This window comes from Hemiscyllium ocellatum, chromosome 20 (genome assembly GCF_020745735.1).
Source record: "Hemiscyllium ocellatum isolate sHemOce1 chromosome 20, sHemOce1.pat.X.cur, whole genome shotgun sequence".
NCBI classification, from domain to species: Eukaryota; Metazoa; Chordata; class Chondrichthyes; order Orectolobiformes; family Hemiscylliidae; genus Hemiscyllium; species Hemiscyllium ocellatum.
The window spans coordinates 53,872,579-53,893,771 of NC_083420.1; positions in this window are offsets into that span (position 1 = coordinate 53,872,579).

The window sequence follows — 21,193 nt, forward strand, 5'->3', positions numbered from 1 at the left end:
AAAGATCTCCGGATATCCTGTGATAGATTGACTCACTCCACTGCTCAACTTCCTACATTGTCTCCAGCACAGCATCTAGGAGCTCTCTGACTAATTGCTCCAGCACTGATGTTTCTACCTGTGCAGCATGTATTTCTCAGCCATACTCGAGACTTGCTGAATCATCGTTTTTAAGAAATGGTGATTGGTTTCTGTTGATACATGAATGAGGGTTTACCTGCTCAGTGTGCTGCCACTCAGAAGTGGGTTTTGCACTGGAGTACACTCCACATCAAAGAAAACAGCAGGCCCTACACTGTTCTCAGTGTCTGCTGATTAATTGTATATCAGTACTCCCTTACCCATCACCAAAACTTGTTTTGTTTCAGTCCACCAATCTCATTGATTCACAGAATCTCCGCAGTTTGGAAAAAGGCCATTTGGCCCATTGAGTTCACACCCTCTGAACAACATCCCACCCAGAACCCCCCTCACTCTAACTCTGTAACACAGTGTTTTACCATGGCTAACCCACCTAGCCTAGACACTACAGGCAATTTATCACGGACAATTCACCTAACATCCAGGATTAGATTAGATTACTTACAGTATGGAAACAGGCCCTTCGGCCCAACAAGTCCACACCAACCCTCCAAAGAGCAACCCACCCAGACCCATTCCCCATACACCTAACACTACGAGCAATTTAGCATGGCCAATTCACCTAACCTGCACTTTCTTTTGGACTGTGGGAGGAAACCGGACCACCCGGAGGAAACCCACGCAGAGAGAATGTGCAAACTCCGCACAGACAGTTGCCTGAGGCGAGAATTGAACCCAGGTCTCTGGCGCTGTAAGGCAATAGTGCTAACCACTGCGCCACCGTGCTACCCACCCTTGAATTCTGGTTTAATTTGACATTTTGGCTCTTTAATATTGCCGCCACAATTATCAGATACAAACACTGTCTCTTCTGAGTCAGTATTCCTTGGAAAATGTCCAACAGCAAACACTCATGCATCATTTTTATCACTGCTTTAGTTTTCTTATATGTGGACATTAACTATAACCCTTTCACAAAGATCAAATGGTTCTTATTTTGGTTGTTAATTGGCTTAATTTCTGTAATTAAATGTAACTTTCCATGATATGTTTTGAAATATTGGTCATATTAAATTAACATGAGACAATTTGACAAATTACACATTGATGCTTGAGTAATAGCTGCAAACATTCAGTCCCCATCTCTCCAATTAGCCTTCATTGTGGCTACAGAAATAAAAAAAATGATATCACCCACATTGGACATAAATGTCTTTTAAAAATATTTATCTCTCAAAATACTTAGGCCCTTTCTCCCTTTTTGAAAATGAGTGAAATTCCTGCTCTTAATATAATTTACTGCTTCAATCGAGAAATCACTGGAGTCTTTGCCTTTAGAATGTTTGCTTTTTGTGAAGATGATTTTATTAGCGTTAATGAGATACTGGCAGCCAGTCAGGGTGCTTTGCAATATGAACCATTACTGATTCTAAACATCTTGCAATATACTAGGGTGCTTGGCATGCTGTAAGCGACAGAGGAACAGCTGGAACGTGGGATTATGCTGGATAGCTCTTTTTCAGCTGAATGACCTCTCTGTGTGCCATCATCTCACTATATTCCTGTGTTTCTACAAGCCATTAAATTGGGATTAAGAGAGCACTCGCATATCATCTTCCAGAATGCTAGGAGATTTCAAAGTGCCTCACTGTGAAGGAAGTGTTTTTGAAGCTTGGCATCGATTGTAATTTAGAACAGTGTAATGTAACAGCGGCCAATTCATTCATTGCAAAGTCCCACAAACTATAATAAAGTGTACAGCCTGAGTACCTGTTTTAGTAATGTTGTTGGAGGTGTAAGTGCTTGTTCAGACTCTTCCCTGGTCTTTTACGAATAGCATAATAGCTTTCACATTGAAATGAGCCAGCAATCTAAAACACTCCATCTGATAGGCATTCTCTTAGTACTCAATTGGAGGTTACATTTTCAAGTCTTTGCTTGAACTCAAGAGCTGCTTCAGAACTGAGAGTGTTTTTTACTGGGTTCAGGTTATTTACATGCTACACAGGGTGGTGGTTATTGAATTAGACAATTTTGTGGGAAGTAACTCAAAAACAAGTGCAAAAACAATACACTGGTATTGTTAACCCCAAGCATGTGTTGAGGATATTCTTTCTTCCAGCCTCAAGCAGTTTGGAATGTCAAGAACTGACTGCTACCTTCGAACCTGAAAGTAGAACATTGTAGTCAATAAATCCTGAAGCAAGTCTATTCTAAACCAATGGTAATACGCAATGTGACATGATGAATTAATAACCTCATATTAAAGGAGCATCTAGGAAACAGTGATCATAACATGATAGCATTTTGTGTTCTGTTTCAGTCTGAGCAGGCTTTAGATTAACATTTTAGATGTAAATAAAAACAATTTTTGTATGAAGGCAAAAATGGACTAGAAAATTAAAATGTAGGACAGTAGAAACGTAGAAGATTAAAATACATGCTCAATAAATCTCTGGAAAATTTTATCTCTGTGTTAAAGAAAACTCCTAACAGAAAGATGTACCTTTGTGAATAGGAAGTTAAGGATTATATCAAATTGAAAACAACACTGTCCACTTCTGTGTTAGAAGTTTGGACACATATTCAGAAATAACAAGGAATGATTGGAAAATAATAAATTTAAAAATGTTAAAAAGAAAGCTAGCTGCAAATATTGCAACAGATATTAGGAGTTTCTACAAATATTTAAAAAATGAAAGAGTAAATAAAACATGCGTTGCCATCTGGAGAATGAGTCTGGGGAATTATTTACAGGATAGAAAGAAATGCCGGAGGTGTGAAACAGATGCTTTGTTTCTGTCTTCATTGCAAAAGACTTTAAAAAATCTTCCCATGGGTACCTGAAGATCAAGAAATAAAAATGAGGGAGAAATTGCTCTGGGTCTAGAGTCACATGTAGACCAGACCAGGTGAGGATGGCAGATTTCCTTTCCTAACCAGACAGATTGTTACACCAAGCAACATACGGCTGCCATTAGATTAACTTGTTATTCCAGATTTTTATTGAATTCAATTACCACCATGTGTTGGGATTCAATCCATGTTCTCAGAGCATTAGCCTGGAGTTCGGAATTCCTAGTCCAGTGACAATTTCATTACACCATTGCCTCTCAAGTTACAATGAATGCAGTATGAGGCAAATAACTAGTTGCAGTGTGTATGTGTGGCATGAGAACTGATTCCTTCTGCTCTCAGCCCTGTACCATCCATCAATTGTTAGAGAGTCTTGCAGCTCAGGAGGACAGGAAATCAGTTCCATGCCTCTGTGTACTCTAATGCAGGCCTTGCATTAGCTGTGTGTATCATAGCTGATAGACGCTTCTTTTAAGACTGCCATTGCCTGTGACCAGCGTTTGCACCACATATTGACATTTTTAATCAACCTCTATTCAGACATCTACTTACACACCTCAGGGGCAGGTGCACCCAGGTCTTCTGGCTCCCAGGGAGGGGGACTACCACAAGAGCCCAAATTTTGATCAACCTGTCTAGCCATGTCATTCTACCCCTCTGGAACAGATGGAGATTGCACCTCCTAGCTCAGAGGTAGAGGCACTACCATAAGAGTCCTATTTGCACCACACACACACCGATTTTTCCCAATCAAACTGCTCAGAGATGTTATCACACACCTCTGGAGCAGGTGGGGCTTGAACCCGGGCCTCCTGGTCCAGGGAATAGGGACACTGCCAATGAGCTACAAACTCGCCCCTTACACCACAATGGATGCATAGCACATGCATGATGATATGATTGCAAAATGATTTCAACTAGATTCTGCATGTTCATAAATGATGCAATTTCCCCTTGAAGGGTTTCCCATTGTGCAGGTGTCGAGTCCATATTTTGGCCACCAAAGTGACACTGATTATTCAGATCAGACATGATCTTATAGAATGGCAGAGTAAGCTTGAAGGGCCGAGCGGCCTGCTCTTGTTCCTCATTTGCATGTTTGTATATTCAAACGTTTGAAACTGCCCACTCCGGGTGTGGCCATAGCCATTTTCCATTCACAATTTCCAAAGGCAGTGTGAAAATGCTAAAGCGTACTGTAAGTGGACTGGAGATGACCTTGACAGTGGGGAGAGGCTGACAGATTCGTGGACGTGGGACGTGAGCAGCCCATGTCACGTATCCTGAGGCACTGGTGCCAGATTCCAAGATGGAGGTTCAGTGAAGCACGTAGAAAGCTGCACGAAGGTTCACAATAGAAATTCTCAGCATCAAGTTTCTATCCAGAGGTGGAGATAGAATGAAGAGTTGCAGGAGGTCAGATAAGGTAGCAATGATGGTGATAATGAATGATAATCCCCTTTAATAGGCATCAACTGCTCACTAGCGAGAACCTTGTTTTTTGACATCTGGAAGGTCATTGGAAGTTACTTGTGACTTTTTGCTGCAAATGCACAATGTGTACAGACTGATCCGTAAGGTGGCCATAGTGCTTTCTCAAGACTCTTGACCAAACTGCATTGGTGAGAGGCTGTCACTAGGGTGGCATAGTGGCTCAGTGGTTCGCACTGCTGCCTTACTACACCAGGGACCTAGGCTTGATTCCACCCTCGGGTGCAGAGCTTTCACGTTCTCCCCATGTCTGTGTGGGTTTTCCCTGTGTGCTCCGGTTTCCTCCCATAGTCCAGAGATGTGCAGGTGAGGGTGGATTCACCATGGAAAATGCAGAGTTACAGGTATGGGTGGGATGCTCTTTGGAGGGTTAGTGTGAACTCAGTGGGCTGAATGGCCTGCTCCAACGCTGTAGGGATTATATTCATGAAACTGCTCTCTGTTCCTGAAACCAGAAACATCAAAATCTAAGCAGCTTGAAAGGTTCTTTTTAAAGTTTGTGAAAGTAGCTACATCAATGCCATTGATTTCAATATTTTGATCAGTGTCAAACATTGCTAAACATCAACATGGCTAATAAAAGGGAAGCTAAGTGACTGGAATATCTGACACTTTTTATTTTGCCTCAGGGCACAATCAAGCATACATTGGCAATTTAAAAGAAATGCGTGCATCCATCAATGCTGAATCTTGATGGAGACTACTAATAGTTGGACTAATCAACTCACAGACATAAAGCCCCTTTAGGATATGCAGATTAGCAAATAATTGCAAATTGTTGATAATCAGTGGAAAAACAAGTGCTCCAAAAAGCCACAGATTTAGTCCACTGACCGATCGGTTACCCAAGGGTAAACTGCCTCTTGATCTAATTCCACTCCTTACAGTGACATTTCTGTCTACCATCAACCTATTCAGGCAAACTTTGCAAATCATATGCTGTTAGACTCAGGAAATTACTGACCTTGAAATGAGAACAGAAGTTTCTGGAAACGCTCAGCAGGTCAGTTGAGTGAAATCGCGTCCACTGGACTTGCTGAGCTTTTCCAGCAATTTCTTTTATTGTTTCTGATTTACAGCATCTGTAGTTCTTTCGCTCTTAATTATAGACCTTGATTTTAACGGATTTCCTTCTCCCAACCCTTGCCAGCACCCCTGCCCTTCCAGGCTGGAAAGAAAGAGATGGGGTGGATCTAAGCCAGAAAATAGAATGTAAAAAGCATGACAGGTGTCCTCTGCAGGCCTCAACAAAGCAAGTGTTAGTGAGGTATTAGGGGAATCAGGTCAGAGGTCAAACATTGAGACTACCTCATGCGCGCCACTGTACATGTGGTGTATTGATCCTGACCACATCAGAATCTGCAGCCTTTGTGATTATATCCTCCTTATGGTGTGGCCACCAGCACTGCACACTGCTCTCCAACTGTGGCCAAACCAATTTCTCATGCAGCTCCATCACAAGCTCCCTGCTCATGTATTGAGTGCCTTAATTAGTAAAGTTAAAAATCACACAACACCAGGTTATAACCCAACAGGTTTATTTGGAAGCACGAGCTTTCGGAGTGCTGCCCCTTCGTCAGGTAGCTAGTGGGACAGGATCATAGGCACTCAGAATTTATACTCAAACATTCATAGTGTCATGTAACTGATACGATATATTGAACAAACCTAGATTGCTTTTATCTTTAGAATGACCCTCCTCATCTTGATTAATAAAGGCAAGTGTCCCCACTGTCCTTTAACCATCTGTTCTGCTATTTTCAAAGAATTATGGACACCAAGGTCTCTTTGATCTTCAGTATGAACCTGGTGCCTATCATTCATAGTGGCTTTGTTAGTCATTTCAAAATGCATCACCTCACACTTTTCAGGATGAAATTCCATTTGCCACTGTTCGGCCCAACTGACCAGCCCACACATACCATCCTGTCGCCTCAGACTTTCCTCCTCACCATTTACCATGGCACCAATTTTAGTGCCACCTGCAAGCTTACTGATTAACCTTCGACAAATTGTTAAGGCACAATACATACATCCTGGGACCTAACAGCGAACCCTATGGTACACCACCAGCCTTGAATAGGGTTTCTGGTAATCCTTTCACAGTTGTAGCAGTCAAGTGGGAGAACCAAAGGATTATGGGAGCAGGACTAGGCCATCATCTGGCAAGAACTCTTCCATTATTTATGATTGATTTACGAAACATGGTCCCATCTAATCTTCAATTCTAAAGTACCCTTTCTGTTGATATTAAGGCAAAAAAACCATTTTGTTACAAAGCTAAATACGGTGATCGAATGTCTAAATAAATGACTAATCAGGTGGAGATCTAGAGAGCAATTGAGTCCTTTTGGGCTGCATTGTAAAATATTTGCGCAATCCTTCCCATATTAAAAGCTGCAATAGATCATCGATACCATGTTACTAAGATGTTAAATGCACAAAAAATATACAGTATGGAAACAGACCCTTCGGTCCAACTCATTTCCACAGACCAGATATCCTAAATAAACCTAGTCCCATCATGTTGAATTTACATTAGAATTAATTTCACATCCAAACGTGTGTTTCATAATGATTTGAAAGGAATTTGTGGTTAGAAAAGTTGCTCTTTTCAGCTTGCAGGGACAATATAGAGTTGACAGTTGATCCAATGTCCTATGGTCCTGGACATCTGTTCCTTGAGAGAAGCCGAACAGTGATTAACAGTATGAACAATCTGACGCTGTCCTTGAGAGAGGTTATGTTGCCATGAACACATTGCTCACCCATCTTATTGACCCAAATGTCTTCGGCATTGTTTATCCTCATGTCAAACTTTCACAGAGAGACATTTGTTTGTCTCTTCTCCTCTGTATTTGGAATCAACATGCATTGACAGGTCTATTACATCCTGATAGAGGTTCGATTGCAATTTCAGTGTGCAAAGCCGCAATTTCACAACTTAAAGCTTTAGCGTAAGCTCGAAATAGATTAAGCTGGATTCACATCCTGCTGGTACATCAGCAATGATTCAAGGATTCTATTCATTGACCTGCTGCTGTCTCCTCAGATTTTTAATTCAGAATAATTTAGGGGTAGCAGTGCTGCTGCTCTGGGTTACTTCTGATGGAAGTAAGAGAAATATTATTTCAGTGTTGGAGCTAATTAAAGAGGATAATGCTTTCTTGCGGAACTGGACTAAGGATAAGCAGAAATCTTGTCCAGGGTGGCACAGGACTGGCAGCTTAATGAGCCAGGGTACAGATGCTTTAGGTGGGACAGAGGTTTTGGAAAGTGCTATTGATGCTTTACTACTTAAATTAGGATTTAAGTGGAAGCTGTAGCGGGAATTGAAGACAGTTGCTGTGTAAGGTAATGGTTCTGAAAGAGTTAATGCTGCAGACTGCAATAGGTTACACTCAGTCTGATGATATACTGTCCTGAGTGGAGAATTTTATGTTTCTAACTAACTTTCTCTCAATTTATTCTTGTTCAACATTTTTCTGGGCAACTGTTGCAAGTTTCCAATTTCCTCACTTCCTAGTATCTTTTGCAGAATGATAGTGTTTCTTTCAAATTGTTGTTATTCTTAAATTCATTATTAAGACTCAGATGATGCATCCTTTTCCGAGAGTCTTTCTTTCTCCCTGGGATGAATCGTTGCTGAAAGCTATTAAACATCTCTTCAAAAGTCTGCTGCTACATCTCTACTAATCTATCTTTTAACCTCGTTTTGTAGTTAACGTTAACTATTGAATTACTGGCATGTTGGTAGAATAGAATAGAACAGAATAGAACACAATAGAATAGCCTTTATTATCCCATGCACTGGAGTGAGTGCAGTGACAAGTTTGTAATGTTGCTTATTGGTGCCATATTAGGTACAGGGTACCTAGGTACAGATACTTTAATTGTTGCTACAGAATTGAAATAGTAAAAGAAATAAATTAGCAGCGGAATATAGAGTTTAACACATCCAGAATGATAAAACAAAGTATCTTTAAAGTACTCAAGTTATGGTCATTTTTCAATGACTCCGTACCCACTTGGCTTCAGAACACAAGACCATGCTGCCTTCGTGCACCAGGCTCCAGCCTGTGACGCACCTCCAGGTCTCATTTCCCCTGGCCAGCCCAGGCTCACTTCACGCTCTGGGATTGGGATTTCAATTAGAGTAAGATGAGGCAATAGCACCTATCACTGTGACACCACTGGTGTAACATCACACCCGGAATTACCTTGCTAAACACAACCTGCACTCTTTAAGACTGGCAAGGATAAAATCAGCATAATTAGCTCTGTTTTTCCCAACTTGCACCCTAATACTATTCAGAATTAGAATTTCATATTCAGTTTGAGTGTGAGAAACTTTGGTTGGAAACAATTGTGTTTAACTTAAATGAAGGAAATTACAAAGGACATATTAATAGGAATGATAGTAAGCAAGCATGGACAGATATTTAAGGAGATAATTCATGACTCTCAGCAAAATGCATCCTTGTAAAGAGAAAAGATGCTAAAAGTGGGATAAACCAACTGTGGCTAACCAAGGGAGTTAAGGAGAATATTAAATTGAAAGGAAAAGCACGCACAGAGACCAAAGTCAGTGATAGCCCAGGGACTGGGATAAATGCAGAATTCAACATAGGAGGACTAAGAAGTTAATAAAGACAGAGAAAATAAACAATGAGGGAAAACAAATAAAGAGTATAAAAACTGACAATAAGAGCTTCTTTAAATACACAAAAAGGAAGAGAGAGGTCAAAGTGAACATAGGGTCCTTATAAAATGATTCTGAAGACACAGTTAGGGGGAACAAGGAAATAGCAGAAGAGATATGACAGACATGTCAGTCTGTCCAATGGAAGATACTTAGAAGATTCCATTGTTACCAAGGGGGAGGAATTATGGACCATCACCATTACCAAAGAAGTAGTATCAGACAAGCTGAAGGGGCTAAAGGCAAATAAGTCCCTTGGTCCCTAGGCTTGCATCCTAGAATTCCAAAAATGGTAGCTACGGAGATAATGGATATGTTGGTTATAATTTCCCAAAGATCATTGGATTCTGGAGGAGTACCAGAGAATTGTAAAAGTGCTAATGTAACATCCCTACTCAAAATGTGAGGGAGGTGAAAAGGGGATAACTATAGACTGATTAGCAACACATCTACTATTGGAAAAGTGTTGGAATCAACTACTAAGGAAATAATGGCAGAACATTTGGAAAATCATAATGTAATCAAGCAGTGTCATCATGGTTTTGTGGAAAGGATATTGTAACTGACTAATTTACGAGAGTTTTTCGAGGAATTCTCAAGCCAGGTGGATACAGGGAAACTAGCAGAGTGTTGCATTTGAACTTCCAGAAGGTGTTCGATTAGGTATCTCACAAAAAGTTGCCCTAAGGTACAAGCTCACAGTATTGGAGGTAGAATATGGGCATAGACAGACAACTGGCTCATGGGCTGGAAACAGTGAGTGGGAATAAGGGCTTCTTTCTCCGGTTGGTGACCCATGACTAGTAGGGTTCCCCATTGATCAATGCTGGAACTCACAGCTGTGTACAATATATATTACTGACTTGGAGGGAGAAAGTGAATGCACTGTAGCTACATTTTCAGAGGACACAAAGATAGGTAGAAAGACAGGTTGCGTGAGAGGGATACAAAGGGTTGCAGAGAGATATTGATAGGTTAAATAAGGGGGCAAAAATAGAAAATTGAGTAAAATGTGAGAAAATGCATAATTGTTCATTTTGGAAGGGAGAACAAAAAAAAACAGAATATTATTTAAATGGAGAGAAACTGCAGAAAGCTGCAGCATAAAGGGATTTGTGGATGAAACACAGAAAGCTAGCCCATGGGTGCAGCAGGTAATCAGGAAGGCTAATGGAATGTTAGTCCTTACTTCAAGGGAGTTGGAACATAAGAGTAGGGCAGTCTTACCTCATCTGTACAAGTTGCTGATGAGACCACATCTGGAGCACTGTGGGCAGTTTTGGTCCCCTTATTTAAGGAGAGATATTTCATTGGAGGCAGTTCAGACAAGGTTCACTCGGGTGATCCCTGGTATGGAGGGATTGTCTTATGAGCAAAGATTAAGCCGATTGGGGATGTACTCACTAGAGTTTAGAAGAATTAGAGATGATCTCATTGAAACGTATAGGATTCATAATGGACTTGACAGGATAAATGTTGAGAGGATGTTCCCCTCATGGGAGAGTCTAGGACCAGAGGGTATAGCCACAGGATAAAGGGGCATCAATTGAAGACTGAGATGAAGAGGAATTTCTTTTCTTAGAGAGTTGAGAATCTTTGGAACTCTTTGCCACAGAGAGCTGTGGGGGCAGAGTCCTTGTGTGTATTTAACACTGAGACAGATTGATTCTTGATCAGTCGAGGAATCAAGGGTTATAGGGAAAATGCAGGAAAGTGCATGTTAGGAATGTCAGCTCAGCCATGACCCGAATGAATGGTGGAGCAGGCTCGTGGGGTCAAATGGCCTATTCCTGTTCCTATTTCTTATGGTCTTACGGAAGTAAATTGCGTTAGGGATCCCATTAGGGTAGCACTGACGGCATTTAGTTCACTGTCAATGTAAAGCCATGTATGTGAGTAAAGACACTACTTTGCCTGCACTCCAGGTTGTTTTACTACTTTGAAAGTTTTCCTCCCCACTTTAGTTATAGTTTGTTATAGTCAGCCTTGTAAAACCATCCTGGTATTGACTGGGTACAAGGTTTACCTGATGGAAAAACTTCCATTAACTTTGGGGTGAAGGAGATGAAAGAGCAGGCACTGACATTGCGACTGTGTTGGAGCGTTTATTTCTGCGAGGCATATGTTTATGCAACAGGGACTATAGACTCAGTCAGTCTCAATATAGATTTCTCTAGACGTTAATGCCTCAGAACATTGCACATTAATGTGATATGCCAGCTGTTGACTCATGTCTTGTTGTCCAGTACAGCAGCATTATCTGCACCAGTCACGTCCCCCAATGCAATGCATTTTGACCTATGCCACATTAATCAGACAGGAGCTCAGCACTGCCTCAAGAAGGTCTATTCAATCATTCTGAGCAGTTCATTTCCTTCCCACTGGAACCAGAAATATATAGCAAGAACGGAAGGTACTGTGGTTGTGTAGTTCTCAGGGTTGCAAAGAAACTTGTCTTCTCAAAAGCCCATACAAAAAACCTTTTCCAATTTCATGAACAGGAAAGCTTTTTTTTCAAGCTTATTTACAATGTCACACTGCACATGAATACCTATTGCCCAGAGGAAGTAAATTCATAACCTGACTCAATATGGTTTTTGTGAATGTGGAGTACTGACTGGTAAGTTTAGCAGCATTTATTACTATGGGGAAGCAGTGGACCAGAGTCATTATAACATAGAAGGAGGCCATTTGGTCAATTGAGACCATGCTAGTTCTCGTTAACCCGATCAGTCCTGTTTCTTCCCATAGCCCTGCAAGTTAGGTTTCTTCAAATTGCCATCCAAATGACCTTGAAATAATTTAAGGCTTCCATTTCTATCACCCTGAGGGGGAGGTGCCAGTGTCAGACAGGAGTGGACAAAGTCAGAAGTCACATGACACCAGGTTATAGTCCAACAGGTTCAATTAAAATCACAAGCTTTCACAGCACTGGGAACATCACTTCACCTGATGAAGGAACAGTGCTCTGAAAGCTTGTGATTTCAAATAAACCTGTTGGACTATAACCTGGTGTCATGTGACTTCCAACTTCGATCATCAGTGGAGGCAGCCAGTGTTTTTGCAATATATATTCATTTATAGCCATCTGTAGCTAAGCCAGTGTTTAATGCCCATTCCAAGTGTCCTTGAAAAGGTGATGGCGAGCTGCTGCAGTCCCTGGTGATAGGGTGCCCATACATAGGAAGGGAGTTTTGGGATATTGATGCAGGGACAGTAAATAAATAGCGAGATAGTTCCAGTTGAGCGTAGGGTGTGGCTTGGAGAGGAACAAGTAGATGGTGGTACTGTGTGCTCTGCTGCCCCTTGTCCTTCAAAGTGGTTCAGATTTTGGAAGGCGCTGTCAAAGGGGTCATGGTGAGATGTTACAGCTCATCTTATAGATGGTACACACAGTCGTCACTGAGTCTGTATGGTGAAGACAGTTGACATGGTGGATTGGGTGTCATTCAAGTGGACCTGGATGGCATCAAGCTTCTTGAGTGCTCTCATCCAGGCAAGAGGGGTATAATTCATCAGAATCTTCACTTGCTTCTTGTAGACGCAAAAATTGTATTCAGTTTTTTATGGATTTCCTTTTTGACGGGAGTGATAAAATACTTGTTGATGGCATCTAATATTTTTCGTGTCTAATTTCATCGCCTGTCACAGGTACACAGTTACTGTCAGGGTGAGTGAGAGGAAATTGAGTTTTTTTAATTAAACAACCCACAAATGTGTCCTGCAAAACCAAACAGACAAAGCTGAGTAAATGTAACACAAGAGGGAGCAAAGCTTGGTCAGCAAACCTGAGTCCCATCTATGTTTTAGTGCCAGCTCTACATTCCTTAATTTATTATTTTTAATTTAAGTCAATAACTTCCCTCCCCAAAGATATTTCTAAATTTTTCTCACAGGGAATGTTTGAGGCATGAGTAAGGGAAAATTAGATAAATTTAAACAAGGAATTAGGAAGATTAAAAGGGGCAACAAAATTCCCTTGACAGGTAAGAAAAAGAAGAATCTCATGACATTTTATACATATATTAGGAGCAAAAGGGCAACTAGGGAAAGTTCGGTCCACTCAAGGACAAAAGGGAGAATTTGTACATGGAGCCAGAGAAAGCGGTGAGGCCCTTAATGAGTATTTTGCATTGGTATTCACCAAGGAGAAAGACATGGATGTTGGGAAAATCAGGGAGGGGAAGGCTTACTTTCTGGGGCATGCCAATATTCAGAAGGAGGAGGTGTTTGGTGTCTTGAAAAACATTAAGGTAGATAAGACCATAGGGCCTGATGGGATCTACCCCAGTATTCTGAGGGAGGAAGGGGAGGAGATTACTGGAGCCTTGGCAGAGATCTTAGTCAGAGAGTCATACAGCACGGAAACGGAGTCTTTGGTTCAATTTTTTGGTTGAAACCCTTTGGTTCAATTTGTCTCTGCCAACGAGACATCCCAATCTGACTTAGTCCCATTTTCCAGCACTTGGCCCACAGTCCTCTAAACCCTTCCTATTCATGTAGCCATCCATGTTATAATTGTATCAGCTTCCACCACTTCCTCAGGCAGCTCACTCCATACACATATCATCGTCTGTATGAAAAAGATACCCCTCGGGATCCTTTTAAATTCTTTTCCTCTCACATTAAACTTATGCCGTCTAGTCTTGGACTCCCCCACCTTGAGAAAAAAAATACCTTGGATATCCACTCTACCTATGCCCCTCATGATTTATAAGCTTTGGCATTCTCTTTAGCCACAGGTGAGGTCCCAGAAGATTGGAGAATAGCCAATGGTTTTCCTTTGTTTAGGAAGAGCAAGACAAACAATCCAGAAAATTATGAGTATTACATCAGTGGTTGGGAAATTACTGGAGCAGATCCTTAGGGACAGGATTCAGTTTCATTTGGAAAGTAATAGGCTTATTAAGGATGGTCAGCACAGCTTTCTGAGTCTTTCTCACAAATTTATCTGAGTATTCTTAGGAAGAGACAAAGATGATTGTTGAGGCTAAAGCAGTGGATGTTGTCTATATATGGTTTTCATGAAAGCATTTAACAGCTCCCTGAAAGTGGCATCACAAGTGGATAAGGTGATAAAAAATGTATTTGCCTTCATTAGTCAGTATTGCATATAAAAGTTGGCAAGTCATGTTACAGCTGTATAAGACTTCAGCCAGGCCACGTTTGGAGTAGTGTGTGCTGATTTGGTGGCCTCACTATCGGAAGGATGTGGAGGCTTTGGAGAAAGTACTGAAAGGTTTATGAGGTTGTTGCCCGGATTGGAGAGTATTAGCTATAAGGAGACGTTGAATAGAGTCGAATTGTTTTTGCCAGCCCGGCAGGGACTGAAGGGTGCGAGCTGATAAAAGTATATAAAGCTATGAAAGGCAAGGTAAGGGTGGAAAATTGAAGTCCTTTTCCCAGGATGGAAATGTCAAATCTGGGGGAGGGTGTAGGTGAGAGGCAGAAAGTTTAAAGGTGATGTGTGAAGAATGTGTTTTTCACTCTGAGTGTAGTCGGTGCCTGGAACGTAGAACTAGTGGAGGTGGTAAATCAGATACAATTATAATGTTTGTGAAGCATGTAGAGAGACACATGAACAGAGGGAATAGAGGACACAGATGATGTGCAAGCAGATGGGGTTAGTTTGGAATGTCACCATGGTTGGTACAGACATGGTGGGCTGAATGGCCTGGTCCTTTGCTGTACTGGTCTATGTAAATCTTTGAATGACTGATACTTGTTGCACCAAATTGCAGCATCTCACAGAGGCTGCCTACGGATCAAAGATGCTGAGATAGTTATCATCACCATCCTCAGAGGTATCCTGAGATCTGTCTCTTTTATTCATTGTACAATTGTCACATATGCTCCAACTAGACATTTCACATGGCCCACATTGAAGGAATTGAAGCAGATCTCAGTAAATTAGAGGCTGTTATGGCTGGACTTATTAAAATAATGTTAGAACCCAATTTATGCCAATGTAGAAGTGGGAATTTGGAACAACTCATCAATGGCTTTTCAGTCATTGGTAAATGTTTAGGAAGCGGCTGCTGGTTCAGAGCTGGATTAACAAGAGTGGGAAGCCAGGGTCTAAGGTGTTGTCTTCACTTGGTGCCTGTAAACTAGGAGAGGATGGATTTATTTGGGCAAGAATGATTTCTTAGCTTAGTTTGCAATTGTGTAAGGTGGTCCAACGTTAATTTTGCAGCAAAACTTCCACCAAAATTAACCTTGATTCTAATCTGTCCAACATGTCTCTCAGGAGATAGCAGTTTGAATTGGATCGGAAAAGTTGATATATTTTGATGTACAAGACAGCACAGTTGTGCTAAATGTTCATCATTTTTGTGGCAATTTATACATTTTATTTCATTGACTAACATCTGAAAATAAGCATGGCGGAAAGGTTAATGATTCTGCATGTGGTCTGACCTGTACATAGATTCTCGGGAGGAGCAGACAGAGGCAGAGCTGAATTCTCTAATGGATGATTGTATGCTGCGGCCTGTCACTGAGTGCAGTTCCTGCAGGTGGGAACTTTCTGAGCCACTGAGCAACAGGCCCCAGATACAATGCACAGTCTTTCCACAGAAATGCACAAAAAAGACAGGCAGATTATCAAGCCCATTCAGTTTAGCCCATCCAGCAGATGGTACCATCTCACTTGCTGCAGTCTTGCCACCTAATGTTGAACCCCACAGCATGCCCATTTCAGGGAAATCTCCAGGCAATTCCTTCCTTATTCACTGAGGCTCCAGAAGAGCCACATTACACTCTAACCCGATCATGAAATCCCAGCAGCTATGAATTTGAGGTGAGATTCGTCCTGAATTAGTATGATCCACCTGCATACAAATAATTCTCAATTAATTTACAATTGATAGTTTCCCCTCAGAGCTGCCTTTGTGAGCTACTGCAGCCTGCATGCTGTAGGTAGGAGACCCACAATGCACGTGGGGAAGGAATTCCAGGATTTTGACCCAGCGACAGTGAAAGAACGGCGATATATTTTCAAGTAGGGATTGTGAGTGGCTTGGAGGGTGACTTCCAGATAGTGGTTTTCCCATGAATCTGCTGCCCCTGTCCTATGAGATGGAAATGGTCATGAATTTGGAAGATGCTATCTCTGGACCTTTGGTGAATATCTGCAGTGCGCCTTGTACGCAATGCTGCTACTGAGCATTGGTGATGGAGGAAGTGGATGTTTGGGGATGTGGTGCTGATGAAGTGGACTGTTTTGTCCTGGATGATGTCAAGCTTCTCGAGTGTTGTTGGAGCTGCCCCCATCCAGGAAAGTGGGGAGATTCCAGCACACTCCTGACTTGTGCCTTGGAAATGGTGGACAGGCTTTGGGGAGTCAGGAGGTGCATTACTCACCATAGTATTCCTAGCCTCTGGCCTGCTCTAGTAGCCACGTATTTTTGGGCTGTGTCTAGTTGAGTTTCTAGTCAATGGTAACTCCCAGGAAGTTGAGAGTGGATGATTCAGTAATGGTAACGCCATTAAATGTCAAGGGATAGTGGTTAGATCCTCTCTTATTGGAGATGGACATTGCCTGGCATTTATGTGGCGCAAATGTTACTTGCCACTTGTCAGCCCAAGTTTGAATATTTTTCAGATATTGTTGCATTCAAACATGGACTATTTCAATTTCTGAGGAAATGTGAATGGTGCTGAACATTATGCAATCATCAGCAAACATTCCCATTTCTAACCTTCTGATGGAGAGAAGGTCATTGATGAAGCAGCAGCTGAAGATGTTTGGGCCTAAGACACTATCCTGAGGAACTCCTGCAGAGATGTGCTGGAGTTGAGATGACTGACCTCCAACAACCATGATTGTCTGCTTATGTATCAGGTATGACTCCAACCAGTAGAAAGTTTACCCCAATTCACTTTGGTTCTAGTTATGCTCAGGCAGCTTGATGCCACACTCAATCAAATGTGGCCTTGATGTCTCTGCAGGAGTTCTTCAGGGTAGTGTTCTAGGCCCAACTATCTTCAGCTGCTTCATGTTGAGGCTGGTATAATTTCAATGCCAATGTTGGTGGGCAGAGTGAGCATGCAGTCACTGTTCATGGAAGGTGTTCAAGATGGTACCCAAGATGGAGGCCTGGAGGAACAGGTGATGAGCTAGAGTCACCAGGAAACTACTTTGACTCCCATGTCTGGAACTGTCTGGTGGGTGGGAGATGGGAATCAACATACAAATCAGGAGTGATTAACTAATAAAGAGATGCTAATACACACAAACAGACCTCTTGCCACTCACTGACGAGAATCCTGTCTCACCATTCATTATATGGCTGGAAAATGGCATTTCCTGTTTTTTGACATCGAGAATTGCTGGCCACCTCACTCGATTTTCCCAACTTTCCCACCATTCCGGGACCAGGAAGATTCGGGACCATGGCCTGAAAATGTAGCTTCCTTACAAAGCTCATCGTCGATGGAGTTTCGTCAAGCAGGGTTTATAGGGGTTACAGTATAGAGACAGACCCTATCTCTGAACTGGGATGCCTGGGTTCAAGTTCCACCTGCTGCCGAGATGCGTTTATAACATTCCTGAACAGGTTGATCAGAAAATACCTCAGGGCAAGGGCTTTAAGAATCACAAAACAAGGGGTGGGTCGGTAAAGCTGAGGCACAAGTCAGCCATGTTGGAACAGGTTTGAAGAGAATGTCCTCCGGTACCCAATTTCCTACAATCTAGTACAGTTTTTCACATTCACTTCATCTGTTTAAATTCCTTTTGGAATTTTCTGACCCCATTTGCTTTTCACAGTCATTTTGGAGACATTTGCTCAATTTAACTTGAAGGGCTTCACTAGATTTAACTAATGAATAAAAACTAAATTACAGAATGCTCACAGTTTGCTCCAAAACAGTTCTCATGCTGATGTGGGATTCATTATGTTTCCTCTTTTTGTCTATGAAAGCTTTACTGGGCACATGGACCATGACTGCAGAAGATGGCTCGAATCATCAATGAACCATTCTGATGAATCCCTTTCCCTCCTCAAAGCTGCTCTGCTCACTTCCCCGACAGCTTCACTTCCTCCAACTTCTCACATGTGGCTTTGTGAATGAAGCAAAATCTATCAGTTGCTCTTTATAGCTGTTGGAAGCCTGTTGAGAATTGCAAACGCTTACTGTTTTATCTGGTTACATTGGAGTGGAAATAAAATGTGTCGACCCCTTGAAGAGAGGTTCAGTGGTGCCTTTAATGCAACGGTGCTCTTGACTAATGTGACACAAAGTCACTAGGTGTGCGAGAAGGATCCTGTTGAAATAAAGGAAGATTGTGGTCTTGTTAAGTCACTGCAGCTAATGCTGTTCCTCTATTACAAGTAGACTGGCAGCCAGAATATCTTCCTCATTGCCTTTAGGGAAACAACAGCCATCTGAGGCAGTGAGATGCAGAGAAAACTAATTAAGCCCTTCTCAGCTTATGAACCTGTTGAATATGTGTCAATGATATTGGAACAAAATTCTCTGGTGATGTCTTTCTTTATGCAGCTGTCATCTATTCACTAAATGTCCTTTCCCTCTACTTTTCAGAATATGCAATAGGGAGACTCCGTTGAGATATCTATATCCCAAGTCTGAAACTATTCTAATTACAGAAGAGTTTATAAAGCAGAAAATTACTGACAGAGTCTTGAACACCAAATGGCTATTAATAATTGTTAGAATGGACTGATTCTTCTCCTTGTCCCCCTATTCCCAGACTGACCATTATAAAATGAAGGTGATATTATTAATTATATATAAACTAGGTTGGACAGAATTCGCTCTCAGCAGCATGTCAACCAAGTTCCTTAAATTAACAAATAAATAACTACATTATCGCAAAACAGAGCCACTCATGCGAAGAAAATTAATAAATGGCTCGAAATGTGCAAATATTTCTAACTACACCACTTGAGAAATAATACACGTGCAAACCCAATCTCTTCCAATTCTGGAACAAAAATATAAGAAATCTGAAGGATGTTATCTTTAAAGAACTTTGCTTTACAAATTAGCCAATTATTGATCTGGAACCAATGTCACTGTCAACAAAACCTATTGGAACTGTGGTTTCCTCCTGGATATGTTATGGCCAATTGAATTTCTTTTCTCGAACCAGTGATGTAGATTCAGATTTCTCATTGAATAAGCCTTTTACTTGCGGTGATGAGGTCTTCCAGTGGGTTTCAATTGCCAAATTTAGATGAGGTGTGTTTCAGAGGGGCAGGAAGTTTCTCCCAGTGGCATGTTCTCTCCAGGAGTCTGCATTTTAAATCTATATATTTTATACCGACAAACTAAGTCATGTACTCTCTTTCTGTGAATCAGTGTCCCCAGTCAAACAGCTAAAGTTTTGTAACGTTTTAGTCTGGGTTGCCTGCTTTTGAACGCAATGGGAGGCATTTTAAACAAAACCTGAACAGCTTGGACTATTGCCTCTGCTGTTGGTCCTGTGAGAAAATGACATTTTGTATTGTCAGGGCTTCCAGGTCCATGCGACAAAACAGGGCACTGTCTGCCATTTCAGAGCAAATGTCAGGAATCATACAGGGCAGTTGTCCATGTGCCCTGTGACCTTTAAAAGACAGTGCCAGCACCAGGGATGCTGGTCAGTTGGAGTCACAGAGTCATTGAGTCCTACAGCACAGAGACAGGCCCTTTGGCCCAAACTGGTCCATGCTGACCAAAATGTCCAAACAAACTGACCCCCTTTCTCTGCCTTCAGTTCATATCCTTCTAAACCTTTCCTATCCATGTATTTGTCCAAATGCCTTTTAAATGTTGTTAATGTGACCGCCTCAGCCACTTCCACTGGCGGCTCATTCCATATCCATACCGCCCTCTGTGTAAAAAAGGTTGCCTCTTAGGTTCCCTTTTATTCTTTCCCCCTAATCTTAAACTGATGCCCTCTAGCCTTTGATTTCCCAACCTTGGGAAAAAGACTGAGTGCATTTACCCTCTCATGATCTTATACACCTCTATAAGGTCTCCCCTCAGTCTCCTATGCTCTAAAGAAAAAAGTCCTAGCTTGTCCAACCTCTCCCTATAAATCAGATGGTTCAGTCCTGGCAACAATCCTTGTAAATTTCTTCAGCACTCTTTCCAGTTTAATAACATTCGTCCTATGGCAATGTGACCAAAACTTAACACAGTACTCCAAGTGCAGTCTCACCAACATCCTGGATAACTGCGACATAACTTCCCAACTCCCATACTTAGTTCTGAGGGACTTGGACAGTGGTGTGCTGTTCCTGGTAAGATGGGGCTAGAATTGTGTCAGTGGGCCATACGGGTGCTTGGGTAATTAATGAGGCAAGTCTGATCAGATATGGCAAGAGATTACACTGACATCACAGCAAAAAGCCTGACAATAAGACTCAGCTAACTGACACTTTGTCAACATAATGTGAGAGTCAGCCCTGTCTCCAATTATAAAACACTGCAGATTTCTTAACAGTGTTTTTAAACTAATCCATCACCTTCAAAGATTTGTATTTGTGAAGTTGATTGGCATAACATCCACTCCCTCCACCGATGCTCTGTAGCAGTGGTGTGTGCTGCCTACAAAATGCTCTGCAGAAATTCACCAAAGATCCTCATGCAGCACCTTCCAAACCACAACCATTTCCATCTAGAAGGACAAGAGCAGCCGATACATGGGAACGCCACCACCTGCAAATTCCCCTGCACATCACTGACCATTCTGATTTGGAATTATATCGTCGTTCCTTCACTGTCGCTAGGTCAAATTCCTGGAACTCCCTTCCTGAGGACATTGTGGGTCAACCAACAGCACACTGCAGTGATTCAAGATGGCAGCTCCCCATCACCTTCTCAAGGGCATCTAGGGATGGGGCAACAAATGCTGGCCAGCCAGTGACATCCACCAATTGTTTTCAAAAGCCTTGGATTCTGTGCTTCAGTGCCCCTTTAATAACTATTTCATTTTATTTCAATGTCTTTTGTCATTCTTGCAGCCAAGATGATTGACTTAACACTTTTCTGCATGATTGTCTCCTGTCACGTTAAGTAGTTTGTCTGAATTCTCCTGAGATTTGTTAT